The sequence below is a fragment of the Rhipicephalus sanguineus genome, chromosome 2, assembly GCF_013339695.2.
Source record: "Rhipicephalus sanguineus isolate Rsan-2018 chromosome 2, BIME_Rsan_1.4, whole genome shotgun sequence".
Classification (NCBI taxonomy): Eukaryota; Metazoa; Arthropoda; class Arachnida; order Ixodida; family Ixodidae; genus Rhipicephalus; species Rhipicephalus sanguineus.
In genome coordinates, this window is record NC_051177.1 from 198,045,864 (window position 1) to 198,073,065 (window position 27,202).

Sequence of the window (27,202 nt, forward strand, 5' to 3'; positions counted from 1 at the left end):
TTTCGTAGTATGTTTTCTATGCCTGTATTATTGCACTGGTGTGGTCGTAGGTTGAAACCTACATGAACAACGGTGCTATACAAAACGAAAATTCCAAAGTAACATAGTATAATGAAAAAAAAAAAGAGTGCTTTGCAAAACTGTGAGGGTGATGAGGATTACTCGAGTACTTCAACTGGAGCCGAAACATTTAAAATGGGGGGAGTGCTCATATCTCCGGAGCAGTCCATGCAAATGAAATTAAAAAACTGAGGGCGTAGCAGCACTCTTCGGAAACCAGAGTGCTTAGACTCTTGGGAGGAGTATATTCACTCTAACCGAAATAGAATTAAAAAGCTCTGTGAGGGAGTAGCAGGACTCTGCAACAACCAGAGTGCTTAGACTCTTGGGAGGAGTTCATTCACTCTAGCCGCAACGGAATTGAATAACTCTGTAAGGAAGTAGCAGTACCCTACTGCAGCATGAGTGCTTTAACTCCTGCAGAGAGTAAATGTCCCCCATTCCAGAAGCGTAACTCTCTAGCGATAGAGGCTGTTTACTCTTCCGCAGACAGAGTACCAGAACTCTGTGCGAGAGAGTCCACGAACTCTACGCAGCAGAGAGTTCCCAGCACTCCTTAAAAGGGAGTGAAATATGGTACAAGCGTTTACTCTCGCAAATAGAGTTGCCAGCACTCTCTCGTAGCTGTGAGTGTAGCACACGAAGTCTTTTTCTTCACGCGAGCCCCAATGGGGGCGTTGCGGAGGTTTCCTATAGAAACAGGACTGAACGACACGTGGCAGTTCATTGACGACGTTGATGCGTCGTTTTTAGACAGCGCTCTTACCACGACTTAAATTTGTAGTGTTGTTACAGACTCCCTCCTTCTCTTTCATTCTTTCTCGCATGTTCTCCACTTACAGGGTAGCCAGCCGGATGCCCCCACCCTGGTTAATCTCTCTGTCTCTCCTTTATTTTTATCTCCCGCTATCAACATGTTACATTACACGGCAAAAAATACTCGTAATTGCAGAACGCAGTGTAAAAGAGAACAATATATATGTATCTCATCCATGAAAAAGGAACAAATATACTGAAATTGCCCCGTATATTTCTAGCATTGTAGAAACAAGGTTACAAAACGTAAGTGCATTACTGGAGACTAATAAACAAAACAAAGCAAACAAGACATTTAGAAATTTGAAAAGGAAGCACGCAATTCCTTTATGAAGCATATGCTTTGCCTGTAAACAATTTCAATAATAGCTTGGGAAGCTTGTCTTTACATTGGTGTCCCGTAATTGGTTCTACACAATTGCACTTTTGAAATTTCTGCATGACGAACAGTACACTTCAGACTCATGTCTAAGCGCTCGATCTCTGATTTATTGAGAAAGTTCCCTTTTTTTCTTATTGATAGTTTGTATACTTTGAAAAAGCGATAAAAGTATAGTTGAGGCATTTGTAAAATAATAATAATAATCTGGGATTTAACGTCCCAAAACCACGATATGAATATGAGAGACGCCGTAGTGGAGGGCTCCGGAAAATTCGACCACCTAGGGTTCTTTGACGTGGACCTAAATCTAAGTACACGGGCCTCAAACATTTTCGCCGCCATCGACAATGCAGCCGCCGCGCCCGGGATTCGATCCCGCGACATTCGGGTCAGCAATCGAGCGCCATAACCAGCCAGACCACCGTGGCGGGGCATTTGTAAAATATGCTTGCGGAAACTTACTTACACTTTCAGTATTGGATGTAATCAATTTTCGGGGTAATTTGGCATTAAAGTACCGTGTGATAACTCTTGTAGCCTTAGCGTGTTCCTCACGTCGTATTTTTAAGCTTGTATTTAACAGGGCCCTGCAACCACCACGGACAAGGAAACGTCCTCACAACCCTCTCAGTCTGGCGCGGGCCGCGAAGGGACTAGCCACACAAGTGACCCTTGCGCTCTCTTGGACCTCGTCTGTCCAACAGAAGAAGATCAAGAGCAATCGGAACTCCGCAGCTACTTGAGCAGCACATCGCCCGCTGACGATGTGTTAACTTATTGGCGAAAGCACAAGAAAACCTTTCCACGCCTCGCAAAGCTCGCAGTAGTGTGCTTAGGAGTGTCCACGTCATCTGCAGCAGTTGAACGACTCTTCTCAACAGCTGGGGCATTGCGAAGGTCTAGAAGAGCTTCGCTGTCTGCACGCACTGTAGAACGGTTGGTGCTTGTATCTGAGCATGTCAGGAAGGATAGCGCAGGTAACCGATGTTCTCAATCCCGAAAGTAGCAGCTCAAATCTATCGGCTCTGAAGCCTGGATGTTCCGCATAGTGTCTTTGAAAAGAGGGGCACAACATAAACGCCATAGATGTTGTTAATACTGAACATTACTGCGGCACCATCGGTGTGTTGGACGCACGTTGACGGCTTCGTTCTCAGTGGAAGAAGGAAGTGTTGATTGTTTCTTGTTCTCCGCCATAGATACTAATAAAAAAAGCAAGTGAAGTAAAACGACAAATAGCACAGCTATTCTCAATAAATAAGATGTATAACTGTAAATATGACCTAGCCAGTCTAGAGACTCGGTCGGTGCGTGTAGTTCCGATAATGTTTTCATGTCCTTAAAGTGTGTATATGCAGTCTCCGAGGGCAGAGTGTCGAAGCCGACGCCGTCACCTTTCTTTCTTTCTACACGCGTCGCGATACTTCCGGTAATTCTTGTTTTCTCCCTCTTGTAATTTTTGTTTTAACTTTATATTTCGCCGCGAACATTGTACAGCACATTCGTTTCAGTTATTTCTGTTTTACTTAGTTCCACTGAATGTACATTTCATTTTATATATACGTGGCGCTAGTATTGTACAAGACGGCCCCTTTCATTCTATTTGCTTTCTGTATTTATTATCCTCCAACCTCTTGTACAACTCCTCGGTGGCAGAGGGCATGGAAAATAAATAAAAATAATTTTTTGTGTGGTTTCTGACGCATTTTTCATCTACTTACTGGCGAACCAAGTGTGCAGGTACGCACACCCGTCTATTAAGTGTAACGTTGCGCCGAAGGACAGCTCGTAAATGAGTTATTTGAATAAACGCATAGTGCATGGATGAAAATGTCACCTCAGTTGATCAATTGCAATATGTCAATATATACGCGCTTCGAGACGTATTCGTTTTTATGTACGTTTTCATGGCACTGAGTTGTTCAGAGCTACGAAGAAAGGGTTTATTTATTTCTTTATTTATTCATGACACCATACAGGACCCAATAGGGCATTGAGTAAGGGGGATAAGTACAAAGCAACTATCAAGGAAAAATGCAATCAATAAATACAGGGAAACAAATAAAAAAAGTGTACAGTGCAGTTAAAGAAACCTCTTTTCTTTAACCCTCCTTTCCCTTTTTTTATACACGGCAAGAAACAGCAAAAGAAACAAGCAGAAATTATATATATACAGTGCAAAGCATTTTCACAAAGAGGAACAGCATTTCTTATTCCATGAAAAAAAATGATCGTCAATCAAACACACTCGAGAAAGAAAGAATGCGAGAAGACTTCGCGAATAATAATGAAAAAATGATGGCGACGACATGATATTATTTCAAGAAATGCTTATGCAATTGATCAAGAAATGCCTGATGGTTACTCATAGATGCAATATTGTCGGGAAGATCATTCCATAGAACAATGGCTCGAGGAAGTGCGGATGAATTGAATGCGTTATTTCGTACATTTATGCGTTTAATGCTATATTGATCATGCAAGCGACGTGATATGCGTGTAGGCGCTTCCAATGGTAAGAGACATGGCCTGATGCTGTAGCGATATTTATGGAATAAAGATAAAAGAGCAATCGAACGACGTACATTTAATGGCACAAGCGCTATGTCATGTTTAATCTGCGTTACGCTGGAATGTCGGCAGTAGTTGGAAGTAATGAAGCGAACGGCTCTGTTTTGTAGAGACTCAAGCTCGTTAGTCAGGTAGATTTGATGAACAGACCACAATGATGAAGCATATTCTAATTGCGGCCGAACAATGCTTTCATAGGTGAGTTGTGTTAGACTGCTTAGTGAGTTCCGCATGTTCCGGCGCAGGTATCCAAGTGACCTGGAACCCTTGGAAGTAATGGTGTCAATATGCATGTCCCATGAAAGATTATGCTTGAGATAGACGCCTATATACTTGTACGATGATGCCTGGGATACTAATGTGCTATCTATAAGGTATGAGAAATCGGAACTGATGCGCTTGCGGCTGAAAGTGATAACCTTACACTTAGTAGAGTCAGAGTCCTTCAATACTTTTACTGGTCATGAAACTTCGCCGTAACTCTATAGGGGAGCTTCGTGCGCTGCAAGCGGCGGCCGCGGCGCGGCGCTGCGTCCACTCTGTTGGCATCGAGCAGACGGCAGCGAAGGCGACTGCCGGTGTTAGTGCAAAACATCTTGGCGAGTCAGCGCGCATTTTTCACCTTATTCCCTGTATTGTGCCTAGTGTGTTGTGATGATGATTAGTGGAGTTTATTGGCGCAAGGGCCAGATGCGGCCAAAGAGCGCCAGAGCGATGATAATGAACTGTGCGTTACGCGGTGTGGATAAAACAGATGTGACGTGGCTGTAAATGGGCCTAAAAACAGTCGCTGTGAGTGCGTAAGATATACATAGAGTAAAATTATGTCAATAACAAAAATGATGTGTGCTATGGAGACATAAAATTCATTAAACATGATACGAATATCAAATAAAAACTTGGCGTGGAGCACTAGTGCCTCGGCAGAGCCCTTAAAACAAGGGCATGGAGGCATGGGCTCATTGAAAGCTGCTATCACAGCGGCATCTTCTAGACAGAGCATGCGCTATGAACTTGTTGGGCTAAAAACATTCAATACTACATCTTTTAAAAAGCCAAGGACTGATTTTGCGTCAAAAAGCGGCTCTTCGCCGAGAAACATAATAGGATGTAGAGGAAGATGGTAGCGGTATGCTAAAGGAAAATATTTCTTTCACTCTCTTTCAGCTTCCGGACACTCCAGGAGGACGTGGAGGACGGTCAGCCTCTCGCCACATCTACCACATGTAGGAGGTTCATCGCCAGTCAGCAGAAAGCTATGGGTACCATATGTGTGCCCTGTTCTGAGGCGACAGAATAGGACATCAGTTCGCCGTGTTCTCGTAGTGGAGGGCCAGTAACCTAACTGCGGCTTAATCAAGTGAACCTTATTATTTATTTCTGTGTCCCACAAGCGTTGCCAGTGGCTTCGCAGTTTCTTACGTAGGAAGGGTTTTAGATCTGTTGCAGGGACAGTAGCGGTAAGGTTAATAGCGCGCAATATAATTGAGGTGGCCATTTGGTCAGCTAACACATTGCCCTCGATGCTTCTATGGCCAGGTACCCAGCAAATAGTAACATGCTGGTTGGACATACACGCTGTACACAGAACGGAATCCAGCTCAATTATTACCGGGTTTTTGAATCTAAAAAGTGATTTTAATGTATTTACGACGCTTAACGAGTCTGTGAATATAACTGATTTTTGTATGTTTGACTTCCGTATATGCTTCACAGCCGACAATAGTGCATAACCCTCAGCCGTAAAGATACTTGTTTCCGGGTGCAGTACACCGGATTCCGAGAAGGATGGTCCGACGGCTGCATAAGCCACCCCTGCATGCGACTTAGAAGCGTCGGTATAAAACTCTACGCATGAGTAGTCGGACTGGAGTTGTCGGAAATGCATTTTAATATGTGCTTGTGGTGCGTGTTTAGTGATCTCGACAAATGAGGTGTCACAATGTATAAGCTGCCACTGCCACGGCGGTAAAAGTTTCGCTGTGGGCATAGGACGAAGTTATAGCAGTGGAACATCCATTTCCTCACTTAAGCTTCTCACACGCAAAGAGAACGGCTTTCTCGCTGCGGGTCGATTATGGAAGAGAGTGGCAGCGGTCATATCGTTTATAGTTGAATAAGAAGGATGTTTGATGTTTGCGCGTACCTTTATAAAATATGTGAAACTACTATAGGATCGCTGTAGGTGAAGTGACCACTGATTCTATTCTACATAGAGGCTCTGGATCGGACTTGTCCTGAAAGCACCGGTTGCAAGTCGGATACCCAGATGGTGAACGGGGTCTAAGATTTTTAATGCACTTGGCGTTGCGGAATGATAAATTATAGAGGCATGGTCAAGGCGCGACCATACAAGACTTTTGTACAACTTCAAGAGGCACTTTCGATCCCTACCCCATGTTGTACGTGATAGAAGCTTTAGGACGTTCATCGCTTTCGGACATTTCATTTTTACATATTTAATATGGGGTATAAACGTGAGCTTAGAATCTAAAGTGGTTCCCAGGAATTTATGCTCGCTGCTCACAGAGAGTTGGTCTCCCTTGATCGCAATACTCGGTAGTGGCATCACCCCTCGTTTGTTGGAGAAAAGTACGCAAGTACTCTTCTGGGTGTTTATTTTAAAGCCATTCTCATCCGCCCATTTAGAGAATTTATTCATTCCAAGCTGCACTTGTCTTTCGCAGATAGACATATTGCATGATTTGAAACTCATCTGCACATCATCAACATACACGGAATAAAACATCGCGCTTGGAATTACTGGCTGCAGAGAGTTCATTTTTACAAGAAAGAGTGTGCAACTAAGCACGCCCCCTTGCGGAACACCAGTCTCTTGGGTGAATGATCTAGAGAGAGCATTTCCCACTTTTACGTGTTGTGCCTGATGTTCTGTGCCTGTGTGTTGTGCCTGATGGTCGGAAAGCAGGCCGCGTACCTGCTGCGTACCCTGGATTCGATCAGGATACAAGTGATATGACGAAAAGGTGTCGGTGCTCTGGCTGCCTAGAGACAGCGAACGGCGGGAAGCAGGGGCGTAGCCAAGGGGGGGGGGGTTGGGGGGGTTCGAACCCCCCCCCGGAATTTTTCAATTTTGCTTGCATATATATACATGCACACATACAAACACACGCACGAAATATACATAATGTATGGTTGAACCCCCCCCCCCCCGAAAAAAATTTGTGGCTACGCCCCTGGCGGGAAGCGTGGAAGCGCGGCATAACACGACGAGAAACCGGTGGTTTCACATTTGACTGCCCGCATGTGCGTGTCTGCGAAAAGCACTTCGATGAGAGTGACATTGTTCGCTTGCACCAATGGCTAGTCGGAGTGGTGCTGTGATGTCGCAGCGCGATGTTCCGAAATTTTTGCCTGTGCCGAGGATTTTCGAGGGCCTCCCGGCGTATTTGTCTAGCGCAAAAACGTCCGGAGCTCGCCCCCCGCCTACACAACAAAAAACGTAAAAGATACACACAAGGTATGTGCTGTGCATGCGTATCAGGACAAATATCTGAACGATATATATATATATATATATATATATATATATATATATATATATATATATATACACACCACCAAGCTTCGAGAGCACCCAACAAGCTCTCAAAGCTTTGTGCCCGCATATGTTCGCAAAAAGCCAAGCTTTCATGCGAAAAGAAGCACGCCCGGCCAGTTCAGCGTTGCATGGTGGGCGTTGTTTATGAAATTTCGTTGAGTTGTGGCAAGTCGTACATAGGCCAAACAGGCCGCTGTGTTAATGACCGCCTTAGGCAGCATATATTATCAATTAATAATGGTGTGCCTTCACACCTGCCGTTCCATTGTGCTTCGTGCGGCTGCGCACCACTGTTCGGATAAACTCATTTTACAGGACGAAGCAGGGAAACGTTAGCACGTGAAGTACTTGAGACATATCACATACAGAGGAAGGGGAATGAATGCGTCAGTGTCCCGTCGAGCACTTTGTACAAGAAGGAATGCCTATTTTTAGATAGCGCTTTGCGATAGCTTTTTTATATGTGTTTTTTTGGGCTATGTGATAGTCGCTTGTGCTGCGCCCCCTCTTTGTGCGCATATCTGGAAGCACATATATTTGGGGGATGTGAGGAAACTAGTTGAAAGTCTGGCGCCCTATCTTGTCTTCTCTTTTTTCCTTGGTTGTCTCAGTTGCGCCACAAACATTTTATTAAACATGTAAGGTTGTTTATGAAGAGCTGAAGGATGACTTCCTGAAAACGCCAAGCGCCGGGAATGAGTGGAAAGACGTAGCCGCTGGTTTTAATATGAAATGGAACTTTCCAAACTGCGTTGGAGCGATGGACGGTAAGCATGTGGTGATTACCAAGCCAGCAAATACGGAAACAGTTTACAGAAACTATAAGAACAGCTTCAGTATTATACTGTTTGCCGTAGTTGATGGGAATTACAAATTTTTATACACGGATATTGGTGCGCCAGGGTCGCAAGGAGATGCGGGCGTCTGGCAAACGACGCCTGTACGAGCAGACTTATCGAACATGTCGCCTGGTCTTCCGGAACTTCTCAAGGTGGCAAGCTCGCCTGATCAGTACCTACCACCAGTGCTCGTCGCAGATGATTCGTTCCCTCTTGGAAAAACTTGATGAAACCGTTTGGGAGATCTCCCTTAACCAAAGAGAAGAGAATATTTAATTACAGGTATTTTATGTCTCTACTGAAACAGCACAGTGTGAAATTTAAACGTTAAATCTAAGTAACGGCAATCCAAGAACTGCCGCAGACATGCTACCATCTTCTCTTTTGTGTAAAAGGTATCAAAACATATTTACTCGTTATTACTTTATAGTTATCCAGGGCTCGACGTGTCGTTGACAGCGCCTTTGGAATACTTGCAAACCGGTTCAGCTTCCTGCACACCGTGATTAACGATGAGCCCGAACGTGTGACACCAACGGTGAATGCAGCATGCGTATTGCATATTTTTCTTGCGAACGAATTACGCTCAGCTGACTTGTGTGCCGACAAAATGTCTACTGTATAACTCAACAACGTTGCTTATTGGGTGAGTTGGAACAAGTCAGTCATAATGGTATTTAGTGCAAACACTAGACAGCTGACAAAGTAGAGGACGAGGACGCAGCGCATTCTTCCAACTAAAATTTATTCGGAAACGAACGCACACTTATACGGACCAGGTGACCAAAGAAAAAAGAGAAGAAAAGAAAAAGAAAAAAACCTGAAAGTAAAAGGAAAAGTATATACAACCGAAAATGAGCCCGCTTGGAAAAGAATAGCAAGTCAGCGCTATGCCACTGTACCGCCCCCATCCCTACGTCACGACGGAAACAAAAGTTCTTTGTCGGAAAGGTGCAGTGATGGCATGCTTACGCATGCGTCGCGGGACCGTGCGATTTCTTCAGCCTCAATAATCTCCCTCACCCTTTGATCCTGGGAACGTGCAAAGACCACAGTGCCTTCAGAGATAGGGCTACACTTGCAATCCCGCACATGGATGCCGAGGTGCCCTGATACCGCAGTTCGGACGCTGTAGCGATGCTCACGGAGCCTGTCATTTAGACAGCGCCCCGTCTGGCCTACGTACCTTCTACCGCACGTCAGGGGAATAGCGTAAACAACGCCTTTAACACAAGGCACGAACTTGAGCCTATGGTCCGTGCAGCAGCCAATTTTCTCGTTCATCCCAGAGGTCGATCCACACAGGCCAAAAAGCTTCTCAGGGGCCGAAAAAACCACCCCAACACCAGCGCTTTCTTCTATTTTTTTTTTGAGCCTGTGCGAAACGTCATGCACATAAGGCACCACAGCTGTCTTCCTCCTCCCTTCCGCCTTCGATCTGGCTCTGCACTCCTCTTTGCGCCTAGGATCTTTCACATCCCTAAGCAGGCCTTCGGCGACAGATGACACGACGTCTGTAGTGAAACCAGCCACCTTAAGACAGGACACTTGCTCCGAAAATGCATCATCCCCCTTGTGATGGCACGAATTGCACAGGGTCTTCTGCAAGGCCGAGTGCGCAATCGCCCTCGTCACCAGCTTGGAGTGTCCTGACGAGAACGGCAGAAATGGCTTACGAACACGGGGCTCGTATCGCACACAGATGTGCCGATGCCCTACTGTCTGCGCCTTAACTTGCTCCCCCCGGACGTTCTCGGGATTTTTGGACAGTTCGCCCCGTCCAGGTGGCACGGAAGAAGATTGTGGAAGGTCATAAGGTCTGAGTGCCTTCGTCAGGCGAAGCTATACAAGGATGCCTTACATACCCGGCTGCAGCAGGAATACGGCTGGAGCCATCTGAAGCGGAAGAAGTAGTGTGACCTTTGTGCTTTTATCGAGCGCTCTTTGGAGTCTGAGTGGCGACGACAGCTTCTACTACTACGTTTCAATCGTCCTGGACGCCCGACGGATCCGCGGAACACACGGAGGGGTGTCCATGTGGAAAGCAACGTACGCCTGCCTGAGTACATGCTACGGACGCTCAGATTGGGACCGAAATTCGCTGTGGAACCTGCGAGGTCGAGCGCTTAACTGTTATCGTTTGTTAGAAGAGTGTTGTGTCGGGTGTATGAACCAGACAGTGCCAGGTGTGTATCCGCTGGTGTTGACGTGTTGTTTCGGGCTAAGCTGTCGCATGTTTGCGCGCGTGAGGCGTTTCTTTCTGGAAAATGACTTAAGCTTACTGACGTCTGATAAGGAAGGCGGTTTCATGGTTTTGCCTTAGCTTCCTTTAAAGAAAAAGCACTCCAGGCTATTGGTGCGCCGTTTAACCGGAGGAACGACGTGTCCATGTTGAAGGTTAAGAAGCAAGCTAGGAAACTGTGCGGGGACTTGGGTTTGGAGGGTTTGTCTCGCAGTATTGAAAGGAGCAAGAAGTGCACATTAGACATATTCTTTTCTGCAAAGACCCACAAGGAAGGCTACCCGTTTAGGGTCATTATTTCGGAACGAGGTTCTTGGCAGAATCTTGTCGCGTCGTTTTTGCTAGAGAAGCTGCGATTGCTGGACATTTGTGATCGCTTCTTAATTAAGAATTCCGAGAAGGTCACCGATTATTTTTTTGAAAGATCAACCTGGAATGTCCCTTGGCGCATTTTCCATTGACGTCAAGGATTTGTTTTGTTCGATCCCCCTCAAGGATCCGTTGCACTGTGTTGAAGATGCTATAGATGCGTTCGGTTCCGTATCCTTTTCTGGAAAGTTGGGAATTTCAGTGAGGGTTTTTTTGGATCTCCTCACGATGTACCTTCAATCTACTTTTTCCTCCTGGGACGAAGATGTGCACTTGCAACGACAGGGTATTTGTATAGGGTCGTGCATCGCGCCCATCCTTAGTGACTTGTACTTGGCGCGCATTGATAGGAAAATATATAACCAGTTGCAAGGGTTCAGCGTTGTGAAGGTCCTCCGGTATGTGGATGATTTTTTGATATTTCATTCGGCAGAATCGGTAGGCCACGAGCAGGATGTCTTGTCCATTTTGAAGGTTTTTCAGGACGAGCTCCGACCTCTTGAGGCCACGCATGAGCTTCCTGAACGTGGCACAATCAAGTTGCTGGACCTGAGGCTGTTTTTTTCGAAACGGCACACCTGCTGGCGATGCGAGCCCCATGCACGTAAGCCATTGCTGCCTTTCTCGTCAGGGCACTCAAAGCTGGTGAAGAGGGCGATTGCGCACTCGGCCTTGCAGAAGGCCCTGTGCAATTCGTGCCATCACAAGGTGGATGATGCATTTTCGGAGCAAGTGTCCCGTCTTAAGGTGGCAGTTTTCACTACAGACGTGGTGTCATCTGTCGCCGAAGGCCTCCTTAGGGATGTGAAAGGTCCCAGGCGCAAAGAGGAGCGCAGAGCCCGATCGAAGGCGCAAGGGAGGAGGAAGACAGCTGTGGTGCCTTATGTGCATGACGTTTCGCACAGGCTGGCTCAAAAAATAGAGGAGAAGGCGCTGGTGTTAGGGTGGTTTTTTCGGCCCCTGAGAAGCTTTCTGGCCTGCGTAGATCGACCTCTCGGATGAACGAGAAAATTGGCTGCTGCACGGACCATAGGCTCAAGTTTGTGCCTTGTGTTAAGGGCGTTGTTTACGCTATTCCTCTGACGTGCGGCAGGAGGTACGTAGGCCAGACGGGGTGCTGCCTGAATGACGAGCTCCGTCAGCATCGCTACAGCGTCCGAACTACGGTATCAGGGCACCTCGGCATCCATGTGCGGGATTGCGAGTGTAGCCCTATCTTTGCAGGCACTGTGGTCCTTGCACGTTCCCAGGATCAAAGGGTGAGGGAGATTATTGAGGCTGAGGAAATCGCACGGTCCGGCGACGCCTGCGTAAGCATGCCATCACTGCACCTTTCCGACAAAGAACTTTTGTTTCTGTCGCGACGTAGGGATGGGGGCGGTACCACGGCATAGCGCTGACTTGCTATTCTTTTCCAAGCGAGCACATTTTTGGTTGTATATACTTTTCCTTTTACTCTCAGATCCTTTCTTTTTCTTTTCTTCTCTTTTTTCTGTGGTCACCTGGTCCGTATAAGTGTGCGTTCGTTTCCGAATAAATTTTAGTTGGAAGAATGCGCTGCGTCCTCGTCCTCCACTTTGTCTGCTGTCTTGTGTTTGCGCTAAATACCATTATGACTGTGTACTGTATCACTGTTCTGGACACAGCCTCAACCACGTGGTCGAATTAGTGCTGTTGGTTCCGCCACTCGAGACAGTCTATGTGAATTTTTGAATGACAGGGGTGCTGTGTCATGGCAGCGTAAGTCAGCGCATTTGGATGCCGATGTTTATAGAAGGCCATAAGATTGTGTAAAGACAGTGCAAGACGCACATACATTATGACACACCATGCAATAAAGTTATATTGTGAAATGAAATGCGGTGTGCATACTTGAAGGGCTAGCTCTAATGCTTTGCCATATTAATGGAGATATCTAACTACGGATATGTCTACGTAATTAACACTGAGTTTCACTCACACTCACTACAAGGATGGAGGTAAGCAACGCATTTAATAACTTGTATCAAATGAACTCTCCTGAGGTTTCTTATTCGCTTATGTCGACGTAAATTTCCAGAGCGCTCAGGAGGACGCTTTGACAAGCAATGAGCTTGTCCGTCGGAACGCGGCGCATGTGGGCAGCAACGACTTTACCAAAACAGTCGATATCGTCTTCCTGTTGTGCGGCGCTCGCTGGTTGGCTCATGTTGGCAGCCATTTTCTTCCAGCAAATCGTCTTTTTGCCAACATATCACCTAAACGATGAGAAGATCGGCGCCTCTTCTTGTGAGTTGTTTGGCGGGACGTAGGGGGGGATGCCTTGCCCGAGGGTGGGTCGTCCACGGTAGCCTTGTGGTCGTCAGTCGCTGCAGTCATAGCGTCTGAAGCATCTGCAGGGTCATCAATGACTTCTGGCGCCTGCAGTATACAAAACAGTGAATTTAGTCTGTCGCAATTCCATCTCTTATTTTTGCATGCACACATAAGTGTATCTATTGCAATTAAAGTATGTATAGTAACCATCTAAAAAGCAAATGGTACGTTATTTGTGCCTTGCAGTACATAGAGCGCAAGACTGGAATTTCAACGGCAACATTTTATAATTCTTGCGTACTTAGCAGTTGCAGTTGTGGCATGAGGGCATCCTAGTACTTGAGCTAGCAACAAAGAACTTGGTGGTTTATTACTGACAGTAGGTCTACCTGCTGTGGATGCTTCCGGCTAAGTGGCGCTTGGGCGTGTTTTGAAGCTTCTTATATACCACTCGATAGATGGCGCAGTTAGTGGTCATGGTTGGTTGTGATGACGCTTTCAGATTACTGTAATGTCAGCCAGACATGACAATTATATCTACTCTACATAGAGGACATCATTTCAATAATTTAATATACCGAACAACAAATGCTGTTGGAGAGTTATCACGGCGTGCTATCGAGTATTGTAAACAATCTTGCTAAAGTTCAGGAAAAGCCAAATGAGAAAAAAAGAAAAACTGATATTCTAATAATTCACGTAGCAGAGGAACGCTTCATTAGAGATACGAAAAAAAGGGAAGTTTACCTCTGAGGTCTCCGCCACAGCTTGGAACTTTTCAGTGCTAAAAGAGCGCCAGCAGGTCACTTTTGCAGCATCCAAAGATTTCAGTGAATTAAAAAGCGTCAGCGGCCTCTTTAAACTTCCGAGCTTGCCATCCCACTCTTTGTCGTTTCCACTTTCTTCTTCTCCAACCGGTACGTGCGCCTCTTATTGTCAAAGAAGCGCCGGAGGGCTTCTGTAAGAAAAAAAAACAAGAAAAGAACGTGGAGAAATATTTATTACTACATTCTACAACATGCAGTTTTGGTCAATCACGATGATTAGTGGGGTTCTGTGGCGCAAGGGCCATGGGTGGCCAAAGAGCGCCATGTCTTTTATGTGTTGTTCGCGATGACCAATGATTTCGATGACAGGGTGTATTATGGCTGTATAGAGGCCTAAAATCACGCGCTATGAACCAGCGTAACAGATGTGTATAGGGTATAACATTATGACAGTGACACGTGATGTGACATATGGGTGTGGGATGAAGAGTGAGCATAGTATTTACAAGTGAGAGGAGGGAAAACAGCACGAATGCCTCCTCAAGGCCTTTGAGCCCAAAGGCCGGGAGGCAGGTGTTTGCTTTGATAGAGTTACCGCAGCAGCAGCCTCAATGATGAGGCCGCGCTACGGAGCATGTGGAAAAATAACGTTAAAATTACTTACATCTTTTATAAATTCAAAGAGCGACTGATACTTAAAGAGAGGTTCTCTACCTATGAACATAACGGGCTGCAGTGGGAAATGCATGTATATTGATGAAAATTGCTTTTTCCTGAGAGCGTCTAGTTCCGTGCATTGCAGCAGAATGTGGAGTACAGTAAGGGCGTCGCCACAGTGGTCACACAAAGGTGGATCGCCTCCGGACAAAAGGTATGAATGTGTACTGTGTGTGTGTCCTATTCGGAGTCTGCAGAGTGCTACTTCTGTACGACGTGTCTTAGATATCGGCTGCCAATTACCAAGATGCGGTTATATAAGACGTAATTTATTTTGCTATTCCTAATCCCATAGGCGCTGCCAATGAGCCCTGAGCTTATGTTTGAGGAAGGGCTTCAGGTGCAGTGCAGGGACAGCCATGGGTGTACCGGCAGCGTTTCCGTGGACGGATGCTGCGAACTGGTCCGCCAACACGTTTCGTTGTATATCGCGGTGCCCTGGCACCGAGAACACTAAGACATGTTGTTCGAGTGCGTAGATTGTGCATAAAAGTGAGTATAGCGAGACAAGGGCAGGATTTTTGTGTTTCTTCAGGGTTTTTAAAGCCTTTACCACACTTAAGGAATCCGTGTATATATCTGTCTTTTGTAGTTTTAGTTCTGTGTTTCAGTTCTGTGTCATGTGTTTAACGGCCACCAATATTGCATATGCCTCTGCTGTGAAAATGCTGGTATTAGGATGCAGAACGCCGGCGTCCAAAAAGGATGGACCGACCGCGGCGTAGCACACAGAAGTATGAGACTTAGAGGCATCGGTAAAGAATTTTGGAAAAGCATATTTGTGCTGGAGCTCCAGGAAGTGTGTACGGATATGTGCAAGAGGCGCGTGCTCAGTAACTTCCACGAAGGATACATTGCAATCTTTGAGTTTCCACTGCCACGGCGGGGGATATGCAGCGGGAGCCACCAGAAGGTGTTCAAGTGGCCCACCCGTTTCGTCAGCTAGGCCCTCACACGAAGTGCATAGGGCTTTCTCATGGCAGGACGGTTGTCAAACAGGACAGAACTGGACAAATCATTGATAGCAGAGTGTAATGGGTGTTCTTTTTTCGCGTTCACCTTGAGGAAATATACAAAAGATCGGTAGGATCTCTGTATATGGAGCGACCACTCATTTGATTTGGCGTAGAGGCTTTCTACGGGGCTAGTTCGAAAGGCGCCCGTGGATAGTCGAATGCCTATATGGTGGACAGGGTCAAGCATCTTTAGGGCGCTTGGTGTCACAGACTGATAGATTATTGCCCCGCAGTCTAGGCGAGTGCGTATGAGGCTTTTATACAGATTCAACAGACACCTCTTGTCACTACTCCACGTAGTGCGTGACAACACTTTGAGAACATGCATTGTTTTTATGCATTTGTTTTTTAAATGCTTAATGTGTGATACGAACGTCAGCTTACTATCCAGGATAAGGCCTAGGAATTTGTGCTCCGTCTTCACGGAGAGATGTTGACCATGCAGGTCAATATCTGGATCAGGATGAAGGCCTCTCTTTCGAGAGAACAGGACACAGGTGCTTTTGGGGGGATTAAGGCTGAAACCATTCTCGTCCGCCCATTTGGAGATCTTGTACAGCCCTAGCTGGACCTCACGCTCACAGATCGCAAGGTTGCACGACTTAAAACCGACCTGTACATCGTCGACATATGTGCAATAAAACATATTTCGTGGTATGCAGAGGCGCAAAGAATTCATTTTGATAATAAAGAGTGTACAGCTAAGTACACCACCCTGTGGCACTCCAGTTTCTTGAATAAATGGTCTTAATAGAACATTTCCTACTCGGACACGGAATGTACGATCCGACAAGTAGCTCTCTGTTATATCTAGCATTCTACCACGTACACCAAGGTGGGACAGGTCTGGTAATATTCCGAAGCGTCATGTTGTGTCGTAAGCCTTTTCGATATCGAGGAACGCAGAAAGGAAGAACTGTTTGTGCACGAATGCGTCACGGATTTGTGCCTCGATACGCAACAGGTGGTCGGTCGTGAATCTACCCTCGCGAAATCCGCACTGGTACGGGTCAAGTAGATTATTTGTTTCCAGGAAATGCATAAGACGGCGGTTTATCACCTTTTCGAAAAAGTTTACACAGGCAGCTTGATAGTGCGATGAACCTGAAACTCGCAACGAAGGATGGGTCTTTGCCCTGTTTAAGAATAGGAATGACAATCGCCTCCTTCCAAGACGATGGGATCTCGCCGGAAAACCAGATCGCATTGTACAGGGAAAGTAAGTTTTTTTTAATTTCGGCAGGTAGGTTTTTCAACATGTCACATACCATACGGTCAGAACCTGGGGCGCAATAACTGCAGCTGTTTAGCGACATCAGTAGCACAGCTAAGCTGAAAGGTTGGTTGTATACCTCGTGTTTTGTACTTTTCTGCTCTCGTATTTGCGTTTCTATTCTTGCTCTGTGCCATTGGAAAACTTCAGAGTAATGCGCGGAACTGGACACTTGTTCGAAGAGTGCGCCTAGGTAGTTCGCCCGGTCTTCCAAGCTGTCGTCATCTGTGATTACTAGAGGGAGTGAATACGCTTGTCTTCCTATACCCTAGTCACCCTGTTCCAGAGTTTACCCTCATGTGCATATGAACTGATGCCTGATAAAAACTTCCGCCAACTTTCCCGTCTAGACTGTCGGCGCGTCCTCCTGCCTTGGGACTTTATGTTCTTAAAGTTTATGAGATTCTCCGCTTTCGGAGAATCCTGAAGCAACCTCCCTGCTTTGTTTTGCTTGTTCCGTGCAACGCGACAATCATTATTCTACCGTGGGACACGTTTTCCAGACAGCCCACTTATTTGTGGGATGCATTTGGTTGCAGCATCGGTCAAAAAGACTGTAAAGTAGTCCACAGCAGCTTCTATAATTAAGGTACACATGACAGTCCAGCTTAAGTGGGTATGTTTTCTGTTCCCAGTCAGCTCTTTCAGTCTGCCATTTAGGGACCTGTGGAGGACATTGATTTGTTAGCGCTGTGCTTCGAACTATTGAGAAGTGGTCACTTCCATAGGGATTCCGAATAAGTTTCCAAGTAAGGACTGGAAGAAGGGATGGAGATGTAATACTGATGTCTATGGACGAGTAGGCATTTTTGGCGAGGCTATAGTATGTCGGTTCTTTCTAATGCAACAGAAACGCGCCGGAAGAGAAGACAAACTATTCAATCAGACGGCCCCGCGCATCGCAGCGGGAATCACCCCATAGACCGCTATGCGCATATAAGTCAAGGACCAGATAAGGCTCCGGCAGTTCATCCACCAAGGACTGGAATTCTTGTTTTTGTAGGTGTTATTGTGGCGGTATGTATAGAGAGCAATAGAGCAAATAGTGATGAGTGTATCTTAAAGAAGTGCTCGAGCAGCCACTGCCTCCTGGGACATATGTGGTGGTAAATGTGTACATGCTAGTGATTGATTGACTATAATGGCTACACCACCGGATGATACCGTGGCACCATCTCGGTCCTTTCGAAAAATGACGTAGTTGCGTAGAAAGTTTGTGCGTTGTGGTTTTAAATGTTAGTGAGAACTAACAGACATTAATGCCAAAAGAAAGTATCCCTGCCGTCCCTGCCACGGCAAGTTATCTTTTCGTCCACGTCACTGTCTTCTCACTTTATCTTAATTACAACGAATAACATAACATCCCCTATACTTTCTTTGGCATTATTGTCTGTTAGTTCTCAATAATAGTTGTGTCTAGCTAAGAAACGAGCCCTTAAAATCTCATCGTCTTTCCTTCATTCACAGCGGCGGTTCTCGTTCTGGTAAACTCGATGCCATAAGGTAGTATGCGAGGAATTATTCGTCAGCTGCCAGCTCGTAAAAGATCACGTGCTACGTGACGCCAACAGGCAGAAAAAGAGAGTTCGACACTTGGCGCCATGGCTGCCACTGGCGCTAACACTGCTAGGTTTAAAATGCACATATATACCCCATAAAGTGGACGGGAGGATGACCGCCGCCGTAGCTCAGTGGTAGAGCATCGGACGCGTTATTCAAAGGTCGCAGGTTCGGTCCCTGCCGGCGGCGAGTTATCTTTTCGTCCACTTTACTTTCTTCACACTTTATCCTAATTACAACGAAAAACATCTCCTATACTTTCTTTGGCATTATTGTCTGTTAGTTCTCATTCATATTGTGTCTAAGAAGCGAGCCCTTAAAAAGTTATCGTCTTTCCTTCCTTCATTCATAGCGAGGACCTCGTTCTGGCAGACTTGATGACTTAAGGTAGTATGCAAGGGATTATTGGTCAGCTGCCAGCTCGTAAAAGATCACGTGCCACGTAACGCCAACAGGCCGAAAAAGAGTGTTGAACACTCGCCGCAATGGCTGCGGCTGGCGCTGACTCACACTGCTAGGTTTAAAATGCACATATATACCCTATAAAGTGGACAGGAGGATGACCGCCGCCGTAGCTCAGTGGTAGAGCATCGGACGCGTTATTCGAAGGTCGCAGGTTCGGTCCCTGCCGGCGGCAAGTTATCTTTTCGTCCACTTTACTTTCTTCACACTTTATCCTAATTACAACGAAAAACATCTCCTATACTTTCTTTGGCATTATCTGTTAGTCTACTAACTCATTCAGCCATCGCATTGGCATGGCAGATTCATCCATGCATGTGCGAAAGCTGGAATTGTGTAGAGACTATTGAGCATCTCTTGTGCCACTGTGCCCAATTCGATGAAGATCGCCGGACTCTCCAGATTGCCTTGAATAGACTGGACGACCGGCCCTTTAATGAAGCAAAGATCTTAGGAGCCTGGTCGCGCAGCATATTACCCCAGAAAGCCACACGAGCCCTCCTGCAGTACTTGAAAAGAACCTTATTGAGCGACCGCCTGTGAAACTCGGCACTGTGTGTGTGATCTGACGTGTGTCTATCCTTCTCTCTCTCTTTTACTCCTCTATTCCCCCTCCCAATGTGTAGGATAGCAATCTGGACGGATTGTCTAGTTAACCTCCCTGCCTTTCCTACATTCCTTCTCTCTCTCTCTCTATTATCTGTTAGTTCTAATTAATATTGTGTCGAACTAAGAAACGAGCCCTTAAGAAGTAATCGGTTTTAAATGCGTCTCTTGTACACACAGCACTTTTGGATTGAGTTTAGGGAGGAGTTCTTGAATGTCATCGAGGTTTCGAAGAAGGCCTCTGATGTTCCACTGTAATATTTGTGTCTGCCTATTAATCATAAAAGGTGCTGGGTGTACAATAAGGAACTGTAGAGCGTTCAAGTGAAATACTTTGTTTCAGGAGGCAGGACGGTCGTCCGGCCCCGCTATCGGTTTTTTTAAAGACGATAGTCTTTCTTGGGATACACAAACGGAGAAATTTTGGTCTGTCTTTCTGTTTGTCGGCACGCCACTCGATTCAGCCAATCGGCCAAAGTTGAACCACTTGCCCAAGGGCCAGCCATCTTTAACGGCTGACTAGGTTCATACTTGTGTACATTGTCGATAAAAAGCAAACATAACGCATATCTGAGGCGCAACATCACTAGGTAAGTATTGCGTGCTGTGTTCCTTTAATAGAAAATGCATACATACGTAATTCTAAAGACCCTAGTTTCATAACCTCCGCTGAAAATGCGACTGCGCTGAAACTTGCCTTCCTCCGTGCCCTCTGCACGAGTTCATTGTTGTGTTTCGGTTTCGGTTCTGTGTTGCACTGTACGAATGCCATGGGGCGCCGCTCTGCCATTCCTGTTTTACCCAGGCGACGTGTAAATAAAAGAGTGAGTGGAGAGTGCTCGTTGAGTGCGGACGTTTCTTCTACTTCAGCGCTTCGCGCCAAACCGCGTGTTCGGGCTGGCTGGCGTCCCCGCCGGTCGCGTTGGTCACCGCCGGTCTTCGCCTGCTGCTGCGCCGGGACTACCAGCCCGCAACACAGCACTCATGTTTCCCGACGTATTGCCAGATGGCGTCCATATCTCACGCAGCGCCTCTTCTATCGTCTTTAGACGACATTTGCAGCGAAGCACGCAGATACGCGGCCAATTTTTGTTTTCTTGGCGCGGTCCAGAGAACTGCGCCGGTGTTTCAGCACCCGAGGTGCCGATATGGTGTCCGTTGTTTCCTTGGAGGCACTGGATGCCCGCATGGGCGGGTTAGTGGTTCGAGTTTCGGGCCTCGCCTGGTGAGACGAGGCCTTGAGACCCGACGGCCCAGGAGTCGCCGGTCTCTGTTCGCGAGTTGGCGGAGTAGACCTAACTACTGCCGCCGAGGGGGCGGGGGGGCGGGGGGGGGCAGGCCCCACAGCAGGCAGACGGGTCGCTCTGCGCAGACCGAAGGAGTGGCGGGGGCCTATGCGACGTTTCCCCCCGGCGCGCCGCATCAGCGTAGGGTGTTGTGTGAAAGGATGAGCACCTTTTACAGGCTTCGCGAAAAGAAATGTTCTCTTTGTACTTCAATCTGATGATGTCCTTTTCTTTTTGCAAGTTTGGACATGAACGTCAGTATGCAGGATGATTGCCGTTACAGTTGACGCAATGTGGCGGCTCAGCACAGTTGTCGGAGGGGTGGCCTTGTACACCGCATTTAGCACAAGTTTGATGACCACGGCAGCTCAATGATCCGTGACTGAATCTCTGGCATTGAAAGCAGCGTCTGGGGTTAGTAATGTATTGTCTGACATTTGATTTTATGTAGCCTGTTTCAATGGTTTGGGAAACAACACTGGTTGCAAATTTACGAATCAGGTGTTTCGTTGGGATTTTTTTCCTTCTCTTCAAATAACGATTCGTTTCACATCAGTTACGTTCAGGCTTTTCCATCCCTCTAGCAGTTCAGCTTCAGACAAGTCAAGGAGGTCTACTTCAGAAACGACAACACGTGAGGTGTTCATGGACCTATGGGGTGACACTGTAATAGATACGCTTCCAAGTGATACAAGAGTGCTGAGTTTTTCTTCCTGTTGTTTCGCTGCGACTTCGAGAAGGAGGTCACCGTGCGAAATTTTGGTTATCTTGTAACCCGGCCCTGAGGCTTCGGTCAAGGATTTTGCGACTGAGAATGGGGAAATAGTTCTTGCGAGCTTGTCAGGGTTCTGGCTATGAAGGACATGAAATTTGGGAATGTTTCTGTTGGTCGGGTCAGAGAATTCAGTCTTTCGTCTGTGCGTACCCCGTTGTGAGGGTAGCGATCAATAGGTGGGGGAATGGAGCTGTTTCCATTGTAGATGTGTGTGTTTCGGCAGCAGTGGCGGCCACCCGCAATGGAGTCCAACTCGGGGACGCTGCAGCACTTAAGCTGTAAGGCTGCGGTCGCCAGCCGTACACTGCCACTATGACCTAATATATTATGTCCAAGAGAGGACACGTATACACGGTTAACCCGGGCCGCCTAAGAAAATGGGGAAGTAACAGAAGAGTTTAGAAGGCAGGACAGCGGGGAAAGAAGACAGGAAAGTGAAAGATCAGAGAGGGGAATATGAAAAGGCGACCGCCGATTTCCCCTGGGTGGGTCCGCCCAGGGTTGCCGTCTACGTGAGGCCGGGGCCAAAGGGGTCTGTCCCCTCTGCCGTGGGGCCTTAAAGGTCCAAGCACCCGGCGTCGGCTCAACCCCCAGGATCCCCTTTTGCCCCGGACACGGCAAAGCCATGCACGGCGGGGCGTGGGAGGGGTCGAAACCCCTCGTTATCTCGGGTCCGCGGTGTCGCTACACACCAAACGCCTGCTTGCGCAGATGCTCCTGCGGGGGTTTTCGTCAATCACCTTCACAACAGATTATGTTGCAAAAATATGGGCTGTACTCTCACGAATGCTCCCGTGAATTTCCTCAGTTTCGTCGCATGATTACCTATCGCAAGCGACGTTTGGAGTATACATCGACATTCACAGTGACCCCGACCAGTGCGGTGACTCCTTGATTAAAATTAGGAGACCCTTAAGCTTTGCCGTTGAAGAGTTCAACGCGATAGCGATACCGGCACTCACGCGCGTACGCACACACACACACATACACGCACACGCACGCAACACACGCTTTACGCCATCGCGTTTAAACTGCCGTTTCAACTGAGCGACCCCGCCTCCGGCATGGAAGCGTGTTTGGCAGCAGGCTGACCGATTCCGTGACTCGTGGACGGCGATGCGCCCAACGTCGTGTACAACAGATGCATTTCTGAAAATTTTTTCACGAAACCTACCTACGTGATAATGCAGAATATAACGAATAAACATAAATAGTACTTACTGGCATCGTAGGGACCGAATGAAGGCCCCTCCTTGTTCATTTTGCTCACGATGCGCTCCCACATAGTGTCCTTCACTTTTGTGTCTGCGTACTCAGCGAGTGCCATATCCCACAATGCGGGGCACTGCTTAACAAGATGCAGTAGAAAAGAGGTTGCGTCGTCGCACAAGTTCATAGTTGCAGGTGAGCGAACTGCGCGCGCAAAAGCCCGAAGAAAACGAGAGGAAAACGACAAAAAGGTTGTGCTTGTTGCTAGAGCCTTATGGCTTCATCGGCTAAATCTAGGAAACAAAACGAAAAAAAAGCAGCGCTTGTTCCCAGACCTATAGCGGCACCATCGGCCAAATCTACTACGTTCGTCCGCGAAAATCCGGATGCGAAAAAGAGCTTGGCATTTTCCGTCCGCGGACGCAGCACGGACGGCACAAATCCGTGACGCCGGGTCACGTGATGCGCCGTCCGCGGTGGAAAAGACGGATTTAGTCCGTCGTGTGGATACGCCCTAAAGAAGCACCGCGTGAGCATTGTGCTGTCACTCTTGCCGCTTTGCCCACTCCCAGATTCTTAAGCTTCCTGGCGCTACACATGAATGCCCAAGTATCATGCGCTTTGTTGGAGTTATTTTATCCGCGGAGAACATTGCAATACTATACAGTAGTGGCTTGCAAAGTAGTATATACATAAACAAGCATAACATGAAATATTAGTCCATGCATCTAAGGTGGAGGTGCAAAACTGCCGGAGAACGGAAAGCATTGGCATAGCGCCGGCTAAAGGTGAGGTTCGGGATGATGATATATAGTGTTTATTGGCGCAAGGGCCATTTAGTGCCAAGGAGCGCCAGGACATGATGTGGAATGTTATCAATGATGCTGCTAAGTGGCTGTATAGGGGCCTAAAAGTCGGCGCGCTAGGGCGGGTAAAACATATACATATTAAAACCACGAGAGTGACGTGAAAGTTGTATTGTGAGAGTGAATGACAGGTGGTTGTGATAATAAAACGATTGGGATATGATGTGCGCACGACTGCCGCCCCAAGGCCTTTGAGGCCAAAGGGTGGGAGACAGGTGCGTTCTATAGCGTAGCTACCGCAGCAGCAATCTCTTTTCAGAGGTCCCGCTACGGATGGTGAGGTTGGGGAATGCTGCATCACACGTGCTTTTAAATGTGGACAGTTTTAATTGTTCGAACAGTACACACACCACTGAGATGTGATTTGCTTTCGAACTTGCATTTCCTTGGCACAAAAGAAGCACTTGGGTTTCTGTAACGGTACTTGACGGAAAGTCCATGTCGACCAGATATTTGAGTCCCTTTAGGACTTCATATATTGCATCAAACTCCTTCGACAAGGTTTGGCAAAATAAAGGTATGCTTGGGCTTCGGCAACAAATTCAATGAGAATGGTGTGACTAGATCAGACATCGCCAAAACAACAACAATTGAATGTGAATAAAAACAATCCTTTATGTGAGGAGGTAGCCTCCTGCCTTCACCAGTGCATACAAGCCTCTTACAAATCAAAACACAGTCAAAGTCCTCATGCCCACCATTCATGACTTCAAGTATTCTCTCAATTACAAAAAAAAAGAACTGTTCTTCTTCTGCACAACTTTACTGTTGCTCTTCCTGACTCTTGCATACCTGGTACTGGTAAGCACATTTCCCTTTAAAAGAAAACGGAAGTGCTCTTGCACGGAAGGGACACATCTAAATTCTAAGGAGAGAGCATTTTTTCCTTCATTTGAGAGCTTAAGAGACGGCACACATGACCCAAACAAGCACGCACCCTTCACATGTGCGGCACTTGTGGTTACGGGGTGGCCAAGAGAGTGTGAGCAAAGTTTCCAACTTTCCTCTGCAGAGGCAAAAACGTTATGGCAAGCTCAAGCTGCGGTAGCATTACCATTCGTTCTAGCACTTGTGGCACTCCCTTAGCTGACGTTACCGGTCTCAGAACTTTACCATTCCCATGCGCAAAAACAAATGTCGAGTGTGGCCACAGAGGTCCTAAGTTCTTGGCAGCTGTCACCAAGTGAAGAAATTAATGATGATTGAAGGTCATCATGCGCGGTCCGTAAAGCTTGAGTGTCCTGGAGACGAAGCCTTGAAGCAAGCTCTCTATAAAACAAAGGGATGCTAAGTGAGTGCATTATCATGCAGGTAAATGCACAAACTAAGATTCCTTGCAAAAGAAGTTTTCCGGAAATTATTCTTTGAAAATAGCAGACATTCGCACACAAGTTTTACGCTAAATACTATGATTTAGGTTGATGCTTTATATGTTCTTAGCGTAGCCTGCAGGCTGAAACATCTAACAAACACATTATTAAACGCATAGTGATAGAAAGCCGACGACAAAAAAAAAAGAACGTGAGCACACAAACAGAGACGCAGGAGAAAAAAAAACGAGACAACTCAAACGTTGGTATTTGTAAGCGTTTCTGATGTATCGTTCTCTTCCGCTGTGTCCGTGTCTGCACGACGACCATCTTTCTTTATGATCAATATTAAACATTTCCTATGAGATGCCCTGTACTGAAACAAAAAGATTCATTATTGCCCTTAAAGTATGACGTTTAAATGCAGACCTTATTTGTGTCGTGTGTGCAATTCACTATGTCATATCTGCCAGCAATTATGCACTCAGAAGCGCAGCCAAAATGGTGTTTTGGGGGCCCACTACCCCCCCCCCCCGCCCCTCCAAGAATTTTTAACATTTTGTATGTGTATATGTGCACAGTGTACATACACACATGATAAACACATGAATCAAAGCACCTGAAAGCGTGTTAGACCACCCTGCCAAAGAAATATTTCCGGCTATGCTCCTGAATGCTCTCCATCAGGTTGGCCACCCCTAAAGTGCTAGCATGATCTATTCCCTACCTCCACTTTCATATTTAAGACAAGTGAAAGCTTTTTAGTGTCTTTGCAGGCGTTTCTATTTGAATGAAATGGCCATTAGTATGAAACTTCTTCCAATAGGCCTGAAATGTGTATTGAAATACAAGATAGATACGATTTGCCTATACATATACTGCCTTTGTGTTGAATCAGGTTTTCAGTACCGCCACATACTTACATGCAACTCGCACCAAAATAAAATCAAAAGGTTTTAACTACACACCTGAAATGCTGCAAATGATGTTACCCAGACAGCAACGAAAAATACAACCCGATGGAAAAATGTGAACTTATAAGGTTTTAGTAGTTCAGAGTAGGATGCTGCCTGCATACTCTTAGCAAAGTGTACTTGCGTATGCATTTTACAGAAACTGACTGAATTCTTTTCACCCTTGGTGTCCATATTTTTACGCGAGTTGATTAAAACTGTAATCCTACCAGTTAGAGAACCATGCGTGAAACTTGTTTCAGAGACTTCTGTGCCTCAAAAGTAGCTTTCATGAGATTTCATTACAATTTCCAGCCATAAATTAGATAATTTGCCAATGAAGAAATATATGAGGTGAACACACCAACTTTTACTTCAGTCCTCCCCCTACAGCACTTAAAACCAACATAAGCATTGTCTTGCCCACATACCACACAAACAACTGCCCTTCTCCTGCACAATAACTTAGAAACCGAAATGCACAAGAAGACAGCCAATCAAACTATTAGGTTTAAGGCACACTCATTGGAGATGGCATGGCAACAACAAATTCTCAGAAAGGCATAATATTCTATGCCACGCGGTCAGCAAAGCATGTTCTTCAAGAGTCTCTCATTGCATGCACAAAGGAGACCATAAATACCAGGAAATTGAATAGAGAAAGCGCTTGTTCTAAGCATCCTGCCTTTGTATTTAAAGCCTGTGCACTGCAATCAAATGGATTACGTTTGTCGCAAAACATCTACCTACATCACCTTTCCACATAATCTTGCATTCTTCAAAAATAATGATCAACATTGTTTTACAGAACAAGTGCACCCATACGCCGTAGACGGATCGTGTCGCGGTCTAGTGTGACACGTGCACTTGCTTCAATGATGCGATAAAATTTTGCCTTCCGAGATCAGCAAAAATACCGTTGATTCAATGTTTATCGCAATATATATTGAATGCTTTGACAAGCATTGTCTTTATTATTAATATTATTTGATTACTATTTATTCATGAGAAGTAAGATAAAAATGCGGATCGAACGCGTCGTGGTAGCCGGCTTACGACTTACGGATTCGACGAACTCGCCTTTCAGAGCTCGTGTATTTTTAAAGCTGCTCTCCGCCCGAGGGGAGAAACGGCGCGCCCGAAACTCGCCTGTCTGGTAAGCAGGGCTTAGTCGCCCTTCATTGAAGGGGGGCCCGCCCGCTTAGGGCGGCGCCATGTTCAGCATCGTTGAACCTGTTATTCACCTGTTGCACTGTTATTCTGCAC